A 9,903-nucleotide genomic window follows, 5' to 3' on the forward strand; every position below is an offset into this window, starting at 1 on the left:
TGAAGGATCTCCCCAGCCAACTGAGACCTGAAATTGGGATAACGGTCCACACTATACCTATACTGGCCAGCAGCCCCAGGTGCTTCAGGCTATAACACCCACATGGAGCAAATGTTATTGCTTGGCCTTCCAGCTTTTCATATCCTGGCTGTGTCTACTTTGGGTAATGACGTGGGCCTGGGACACTGCATGCCATTAAGCAGGCCCCAGCTGGCAATGTGACAGCCAGTGGGTTTTGGGGCTGCCCATACTGTCACCCATACTCACTTGAGCTCTTCAACACTGCCAGAGCCAATCACTAGATGGCACCATAATTCCATTTCCACCTTGCTGGCAAACGTTTAGTTTTGAGCAGTCCCTATTGGCTATTTTAAATTTACAAGGGAGTCACATAGGAGGCAGCGTTTATACTTGTTCCATACCCCACCGTTAAGCCTTTTGAATTAATATCCCTATGCCCAGGCCTGGCCTCTCAAAATACAAGTCAGACTGTTATTGAAAGGGCAATGGAAAGCTTCACGGGGATGTATGCAATGAGGCTTCTCTGGGATTTTCTTGTTTTTTCTTTTTTTGGCTGCGTTGGGTCTTCATTGCTGCGCGCGGGCTTTCTCTAGTTGCGGCGAGAGGGGGCTACTCTTTGTTGCGGTGCACGGGCTTCTCATTGCGGAGTCTTCTCGTTGCGGAGCACGGGCTCTAGGTGCGCGGGCTTCAGCAGTTGTGGCGCATGGGCTCAGTAGTTGCGGCTCGTGTGCTCTAGAGTGCAGGCTCAGTAGTTGTGGCGCACGGGCTTAGTTGCTTCGTGGCATGTGGGATCTTCCCGGACCAGGGCTCGAACCCATATCCCCTGCATTGGCAGGCGGATTCTTAACCACTGTGCCACCAGGGAAGTCCCTTCTTTGGGATTTTTATATCCCCAATATGATGCCAAGATAGTAACCTCTTTTCTTATTCATTGTGCCTCTGATTATCCAACCACATAAATTTCTGTGGCTCCCAACCAACCAAGTTTATGCTGCAAGGTCCTGAATTTGGCTAAAGATTATTACAAACTTAGTTAAGGCCATGGCCTCACCCTTAACCAACTCTGCGACAGCCTGATGGACCATCAGATAACCTCAGCCCCACAGCTGGACTCATCCTAGATGGAATCTTCCCTGACCCCAAGCCCTCATTATACCTTGCTGTCAAAGGTCTCCTCCACCCCCAGACCCCTTGCTGCTCTCTCCACTTCTCTTACTTTCCCAATTCAGCTGCAGCCACAACAAACTATCCTCCCTTCTCCTTTAACCCTTTTGCTTTCTGCTTCCCAGAACTCTGCTCTTCTAGCCCCACTCCCTAATAGAACATTACAAAATAATTTGACTTGTGCTATCTTCATTTTGGGGAAAATATAACCTTTCAGTCTGTCCCTAAACAAACCGCATCAGTCTTACTCCCATGCACCAAGCGTACTGTATTCTTGCCAACTGCCCTATTCAGCTGACCACTTTGGGAGTCACTGGTGCTGCCTTAGGAGCCCACAATACTATACAACAAAACAAAATAATTGATGCCAATCAGGAAATGTCCAAGATAATAACCAAATATATAATTAAAGCTTAACAGCCCTCAAAGCCCTAAAAGAAGGGTGGTGCTCTCTGGCAGCCATGGTTGAAAACCACCACCTAGTGTTGGGCTATCTACTGGCCAGCCAAATAGACATTTGTTCCCTTAATGGTACTTCTTGCTGCATGGGGATAAACAAACAGGCCTCCACTTCCAGGTAGAGGTCACACAGGGTACTCTGTAAGAGAGAGAGGAGAGATATTAGATCTCCATTCCCTCCCTCCCCTGTTCCTGGGCTCACACTGGTCCAATGGTGCTCATGTCCTACCAGGAGAATTTTTCCCCATCGACTGTGATGTGTCGTATACCATGAGCAAGAATAGCACCTTTCATCCACCACCAGCCCCCCCTCCCCCGCCAGAAAAATGAATCCAAATCTTTGGGCTTAGATTCTCTTGTGGCTCAAGAAAAGTTTCTATTCTATATATTGATATCCATCCCATGAGGCTACCTGGGACAAAACAGCAGGGTCACCTTAAGGAAAATATTGACCTAGAAACCTCAAATTGATGGTTATTATCTTCAAAGTCCTTGTAGGCAAAAATCCATGCCCTGCACATAGGTTACTGTCTTCCTGCCTTCTTGTTTAATACCAATAGATCTTTCTTCTGGAAGGGTTGCATGCAAGAGGGACAAAAGCATTTTCATAGAAAAAATTTATAATTTAACCAGAAAGACACATTATGTTTAAAAATTGGTTAGTACAAAAATTTGAATTTTTAAAATACCCCAAAATGGGTTTATATAATCCCCTATCCCTTACTGTTTAATAGCCATCTTAATTTTCCATCTATCTGACTTTCCAGAAAGTGGTCAAAGGAGATGGAAGGCCCTTGCAGGGTCCCCAACAGAGACTAAGGTGTCAATAACTATAAAAGAAGGATGTACAATTGAAGGAAGGGAGCAGACCAGGTAACCGAGCAGGACCCTATGGGGTCTTCCCAGGACAGATTTCACCCCCCCACCCCACCCCAGTGTCCTCCACCTGCCTCTTGTCTGTAGAAAAACTTTAGCCTCCTAGGCCTTCCCTGAGTTCTGAATAGTAATCAGAGAAGTGAGAAAATGCAGAAAGGAAAACAGTCAAGCAAGACAAAATAATAATAGTTTAGTAATTTAACAAAGTCAAGGGCTACAGATAATATTCTGAGCCATATCCTTTAGAGCTATTTTGTAGATACTGAAACCCCTACCAGGTGGAAGAAGTTAACTATATGCTGCCTACAAGCACACAGACCCCAGGCTGGTTGGATCTAGAAGGTTGATGATGCTGACTCTCGATTACCTCACTACCAACCAATCAGAAGAATGTCCACAAGCTGATCACATAACTCACAACCCCTCTCCCTCACCCTGTCTTTATAAACCTTTCCCTGAAAGCCTTCAGGGAGTTCAGGTCTTTCAGGCACTAGCTACATGGACTCCTTGCTTGGTGCCCTGCAATAAATGCTGCACTTTCCTTCACCACAACCAAGTGTCAGTAGATTGGCTTTACTGTGTGCAGATAAGGGGACCCAAGTTTGGTTCAGTAACAACATTCTGACCAAACATATGGCACAAATGAGAAGTGTCCTTATGGGGAAATTGCTGCATTGAGACCCCAGACTGCTTACCTGAGATGTGTAGTCCATGTTGGGGTTATCTTGTCTCCTCCCATCAGCCACTTAATCCTGTCCTTTTTTTAAAATCATATACTTTATTTATTTATTTAAAATTTTTATTTATTGATTGATTGATTTTTGGCTGCATTGGGTCTTCGTTGCTGTGTGCGAGCTTTCTCTAGTTGTGGCGGGCAGGGGCTACTCTTCGTTGCAGTGCGTGGGCTTCTTATTGCTGTGGTTTCTCTTGTTGCAGAGCGCAGGCTGTAGGCGCACGGGCTTCAGTAGTTGCAGCACGCGGGCTCAGTAGTTGTGGCTCACAGGCTCTAGAGTGCAGGCTCTGTATTTGTGGCACACAGGCTTAGTTGCTCTGCAGCATGTGGGATCTTCCCGGACCAGGGATCAAACCTGTGTCCCCTGCATTGGCAGGCGGACTCTTAACCACTGCGCCACCAGGGAAGTCCCTAATCCTGTCCTTTAATTGTCCGTCCAAATGCTCAATCATCCCTTAAGCTTGGGGGTGGTATGGAGCATGGAGGGTCCATACACCCTGTGATTGGGCGCACTGATGTGTAGCTTGGGTCACAAATCAGGGGCCATCATCTGAAGCAATATGTTCAGGAAATCCAAACAAGAAGCAAATGTGGTCTTGTAGGGCCTGGGTTATGTGGTCTGAGTCAGTGGAATTCACGTAGATGCCTAGGCCAAACCCAGAGAGTGTCAACTGCAGTCAGGATCCACCAAAACTCTGTATAGGTAGAGGCCCAATTTGGTTTCTCTGCCAAGAATATCCTGGCCCACTGGCTGGGAAATCTATCCTTGGGCAGTGTTCTTAGTCTTGGGCAGGGTCTGGCAGGCAGGACAGTTTTTCCATGTGGTTTTGGCATCTTATGATGACTTGTGGCAGTCCATGAGAATAAGCCCAGCCTAGGAAGGTGTCTGAATTTCTACGGGCTGTTTCTATGGGCTTCTCTAGGATCCAGGAGGAGATCAGTTGCACCAGTTGAGGGTCAGGTGGATCAGTGCAGATGTGGGAATCTTCTCACTGTTGAGGGAGTCCTGAACAAAAGGCTCTGGCACTTTTATGGACCTTGGGATCAGAGAGCGGACAAGGGATCCCCCTTGGATTCCCCTAGGAATGGGAAAGTACTGGGTACTGAGTCAGAGTGGGGAAAAGCATTTTCAAGCTTTCCCCTAACAAGGAAGTATCAGCAGAGATATCTGAAGAAGACCTCTGCTCAAGGTCTCAGATACAGAGACTTGGGAAAGAAGGCACCAAGGGTAGGAATGCAAATATGTGAAGAACATAACTGTCCAGGGGGTCCTGAGCCCTTCACTGCAACTCCCTTCAGAAACTGCAGTGCACTGGCAGCGTACCAAGTCTGGTATGGGGAGGGCAGCTTACCCCTGTAGGCCTGCCACATAAAGCCATTTTAACAGCCTATAGTCAGGCCTGAAAAGTCACTCACAGGTTTTCAACCAAGATCTGCACTCCTCAGGTATTGCTCCTTGTGTTATTGATTCATAGGAGATTTAATATATTCTGGATACTAGTCATTTGTTCGCTATATGATATGTTGTAATTATTTTTCCTAGTTTATGACTTTTTTTATTTTTATGAAGTCTTTTGATAAAATTTCTTAATTTTGATGTAATGGCATTTTCAACTATTTGTTTTATGTTTTGTGCTTTTAATGTCTTGTTTATGAAAAATTTCCCTACCACAAGTTATTCATGGCATTTACTTTTTTTTATTGGGGCGGGTGTCACCTTATTTGACCCAATATGTCTGACTGCTGTTTATGGATTTTGGAATTTCAACACCATTTTACACACTGATGTTGCTATTTATTACTTCCTGCATCTCCAAGCTGCCATATGAGATTGTTTTTCTTCTATCTATTAAAAAACACTGTGACTTCCCTGGCCGCCCAGTGGTTAAGACTTTGCCTTCCAATGCAGGGGGTGCGGGTTCAACCCCTGGTTGGGGAGTTAAGATCCCACATGCCTCATGGCCAAAAACCCAAAGCATAAAACAGAAGCAATATTGTAACAAATTCAATAAAGATTTTATAAAATGGACCACATCAAAAAAAAAATCTTTTTTAAAAAAAACATCCTTTAGAGTTTCCTTTAGTGTTGGTCCACTGGTGACAAATTCTCTCAATATTTTTATATGAAAATACCATTGTTTCATCTTAATTTCTGAAGGATTTTCACTGGATTTTGAATTCTAGGAAGGCAGTTATTTTTTGTTAGCACTTCTGTTACCTTACTTCTGACTTTCATTATGTTGAGGAGCTAGCAGTTATGTTTGTTTCTTTGAAAGCAATATAGCCTTTCTTCTCTCAGTGTTTTTAAGATTTTGTTTTGTTTTTTGGCATATATCTGATTTTTTCCTGTTTGGGATTTGTAGGGCTTCTTGATTTTTTTAAAAAGATCAGTTTTGGAAAATTAACAGCTACTCTCTTTTCAGATATTACATCTGTCCTATTGTCTCAGTCCTCTTTCTGGGACTTCAAGTGCATATGTAATAGATGGTCTCACCATATCACATTTGTGTCCTTATGTTCTTTTTTTTTAAATGTTTTAAAAAATTGAAGTATAGTTGATCTACAATGTTGTGCCCAATCTCTGCTGTACAGCAAAGCGACTCAGTTATACACATATATGCATTCTTTTTTTAAAATATTCTTTTCCATTATGGTTTATCACAGGATATTGAATATAGTTCCCTGCACTATACATTAGGACCTTGTTATTTATCCATTCTAAATGTAATAGTTTGGAGCTACTAACCCCAAACTCCCAGTCCTCCCTCTCTCTCCCTCCCCCCTTGGCAACCACAAGTCTTTTCTCTATGTCTATGAGTCTGTTTCTGTTTCATAGATAAGTTCATTTGTGCCATATTTTAGATTCCACATATAAGTGATATCATATGGTATTTGTCTTTCTCTTTCTGACTTATTTCACTTAGTATGATAATCTCTAGTTGCATACATGTTGCTGCAAACGGCATTATTTTGTTCTTTTTTATGGCTGAGTAGTATTCCATTGTATATATGTACCACATCTTTATCCATTCATCTGTCAATGGACATTTAGGTTGTTTCCATGTTTTGGCTATTGTGAACGTGCTGCTATGAACATAGGGGTGCATGTATCTTTTTGAATTATAGTTTTGTCCGGGTATATTCCCAGGAGTGGGATTGCTGGATCATATGGTAATTCTATTTTTAGTTTTCTGAGGAACCTTCATACTGTTTTCCATAGTGGCTGTACCAACTTACATTCCCACCAACAGTGTACGAGGGTTCCCTTTTCTCCACATCCTCTCCAACATTTGTTATTTGTAGACTTTTTAATGATGGCCATTCTGACAGGTGTGGGGTGATGTCTCATTGTGGTTTTGATTTGCATTTCTCTAATAATAAGCGATGTTGAGCATCTTTTCATGTGCCTACTGGTCATCTGTATGTCTTCTTTGGAGAAAAGTCTATTAAGGTCTTCTGCTCATTTTTCGATTGGGTTATTTGTTTTTTAAAAGGCATATAGATTAGAAAGAAGTAAAACTATCTTTTTGCAGAGGACATGATTATTTACCCTATCTAACCATCATACCTAATAATAATAATAATAAGAGTTTGGTCATACACCTAAACATAAAAGCTAAAACAAAAGAGTGATTATTGGAAAACATACGATTCTGTGATTTAGGGAAAGGCAAATGTTTCTTAGGTCACAGAAGACAAAAACCATTAAAAGTTAAAGCTGATAAATTAAGAGTTCATCAAAATTAAAAACTTCTCACCAAAAGACATCTTTACAAAAACAAACAGGCAAGGAACAGAGTAAGAGAAAATATTCATAAAACATATATCTGACAGAGGACTGGTATCCAGGATACGTAGAGAACTCTAAAACTCAATAATTTTTGGACATTTTATAAAAATATACAAATAGCCAAAAATCTTATGTAAGAGAACTCAACATCATTAATTATCAGGGAAATGCAAATTAAAACCACTAAGATACCACTGCACGCTCACCAGAATGGTTAAAGTGAAAAAGGCTAATAACTCCTAAAACTGGATTTTGTGGAACAACTGGAACTCTCAGACATTGTTGGCGGGGCTTGAAAATGGAGAAAGATCTGGAAAGTTTCTTATAAAACTAAACATATACCCACCCTATGACTCAACAATTCCACTCCTGGCTATTTACCCAAGAGGATGAAAACTATAATCACAGAAAAGAATGTTATTAGAAGCTTTTAGCCAAAACAACCCAAGTGTACATCTCTGTAAGAATTGATAAACCATACATTATTCATACAATAAAACACTGCTCAGCAATAAAAAGGAATGAATTACTGATAGACCCAACAATATTATATATAATATATATACAAAATCTCAAAAACATTCTCATTGAAAGAACACTTACACAAACAAGTATATTTTGTAAGATTTCATTTATATGAAATTCTGAAAGAGGCAAAGTTAACCTGCAGCCCCCTACCCCCAAAAAAGAACAATATTTGCCTCTGGATGGTTGGTTGTGAGTTTTGACACCATGAGGCATAAAGGCACTTCTTCGGGTGATTGTAAAGTTCTATATCTTGATAAGGGTTTGGATTACATATACACATTGGTCAAAACCAAGAAAGTACACTCAAAATTTCTGCATTTTTTTCCTGTATGTACATCAAAACAGAAAGGCAAACAAAGATTGAACTCTTATTAATATGCTTCCTGAAGTATTTAGGAGGTAGTGTACTGATGTCTGCAATTTACTTTGAAGTGCATATAATAATTAGATGGATTACTGTCTGTATAGAGAGATGGATAGATACATGACAAAGCTAGTATAATAAAATGTTAAGGATAGAATCTAGGTGGTGAGTATATAGATGTTCAGTGGAAAACTCCCTCAAGTTGGCTGTATGTTTGAAATTTTTCATAATTAAAATATTGTAAAATAAAGAAAAATTTAAAAGTCAGCTTTGAATGCCACCAAGGCAAGATATAACCTTAGTTAGATTACTGCAATACCAATCAAGTGAGATTTTTCTTGCTCCTTATTTCTCTTGTCCGTTGGTTCAATCCCAGAAGAGCCAGAGACCACGTACAGAGAGGGATAAAGTAAAGTAGTCAAATTACAGACTGGGGTATTAGAGAAGAAATTCCAAGTTGCAGGAGGTGGAAAGTTTTTGCTTTAAATGAAGTTTGAAGTAATGATTTTTCCAGGGAATATTTTAATTAGCAAAAATGATTATACTTATTGAGAGTGACCTCAGTTTTATCATCTTACAGTGACTGAAGAAGCTATCGAATCTGCCAAGACTTCATTTAGGAGCATGAAAAAACACACAGAAGTGTTTAAAGTAGTAGTTAACAAAATATTTTGTTTGCAAGCAATGCGTGGAGTCTTACTCAATTCAATGTATTTGTTATTAGTTGACATGGAGTTTCCGGATATACAATGATATCTGGAAATTATGACAGTCTAAATCTCCTTTTCAATTCTTACACCTATAATTATTTCACTTACCTAATTGCCAGCACAATTCTGTAGGCTCAAATAAAAGCAGGTATCAGATATCCAGCTAGTCACAGTCAGGCACGGTTTATGAGTCGCTCAGCAGTCTGCCACCATAGAACATACGCAAGAGAACCACATCCCTTCCGTAACCATTACATAAATACTAACACATCTATAAAAACAGACACATTCAGTTTCCTACTATCTCATCCACTCAACAAAACCACAATCCTAAGGCACCACATCATTCTCTACCTCATATAAGTAAATCTACACAGAAAAATCACACTCACAAACCACTTCCTGTTAATGTCTCCTCCAGTCACTTACAAGCTCAAACACGACTCACACTTAATCCAAAAATAGATACACCAGAGGAAACACCACACGGCGACACGACTCCACCCACTTCCACAACCGGCTGCAGAGTAGCTCGAGGTGACCAGCATCAGGTCAGGCACAGAGGGCCACCCCAATTCGGGACATACACCTACACACAAACACACGTCACACCCGCTACGTGCCAGGCCCGGCTCCAGGCGCTTGGGCTTCCCCAGGGACAAAACACAAAATCCACCACGCCCCCCCGCCCCCCCCCGCCCCCCGCCAGACCTCGTTCCAGGGCACACCCACGGAGGACATTAGCATTCCTACCCAGAACAAAAGTAGGGTGCTCAACACACGTAGGTCTGAAGCTCCCAGTTTCCTCCTGGGCTTTTGCAGCTCTGGGTCAGGCTCTGGCGTCCTCGCTCAATAGGCTGCACCTGGCTGCGCGTGCACGCTCCTGCGGACTTGACTGCCCTGGAGTCTGGGGCATTTCTTCCTCTGCAATTTTTTGGGAATAATTTGTGAAGGATTGGTGTTAGTTGTTCTCTAAGTTTGTTAGAATTTACCTGTGAAGCCGTCTGGTTCTGGACTTTTGTTTGTTGGGAGCTTTTTAAAATAACTGATTCAATTTCAGTACGGATAATTGGTCTGTTCATATTTTCTGTTTCTTCCTGGTTCAGTCCTGGGAGAGTGTTCATTTCTAGGAATTTGCCCATTTTTTTCTGGGTTGTCCATTTTATTGCATATTTGTTTGTAGTAATCTCTTATGATCCTTTTTATATTTTTGTGTTGTCAGTTTTAACTTTTTATTTCTGATTTTATTAATTTGGGC

This window comes from Eubalaena glacialis, chromosome 18 (assembly GCF_028564815.1).
Source record: "Eubalaena glacialis isolate mEubGla1 chromosome 18, mEubGla1.1.hap2.+ XY, whole genome shotgun sequence".
Classification (NCBI taxonomy): Eukaryota; Metazoa; Chordata; class Mammalia; order Artiodactyla; family Balaenidae; genus Eubalaena; species Eubalaena glacialis.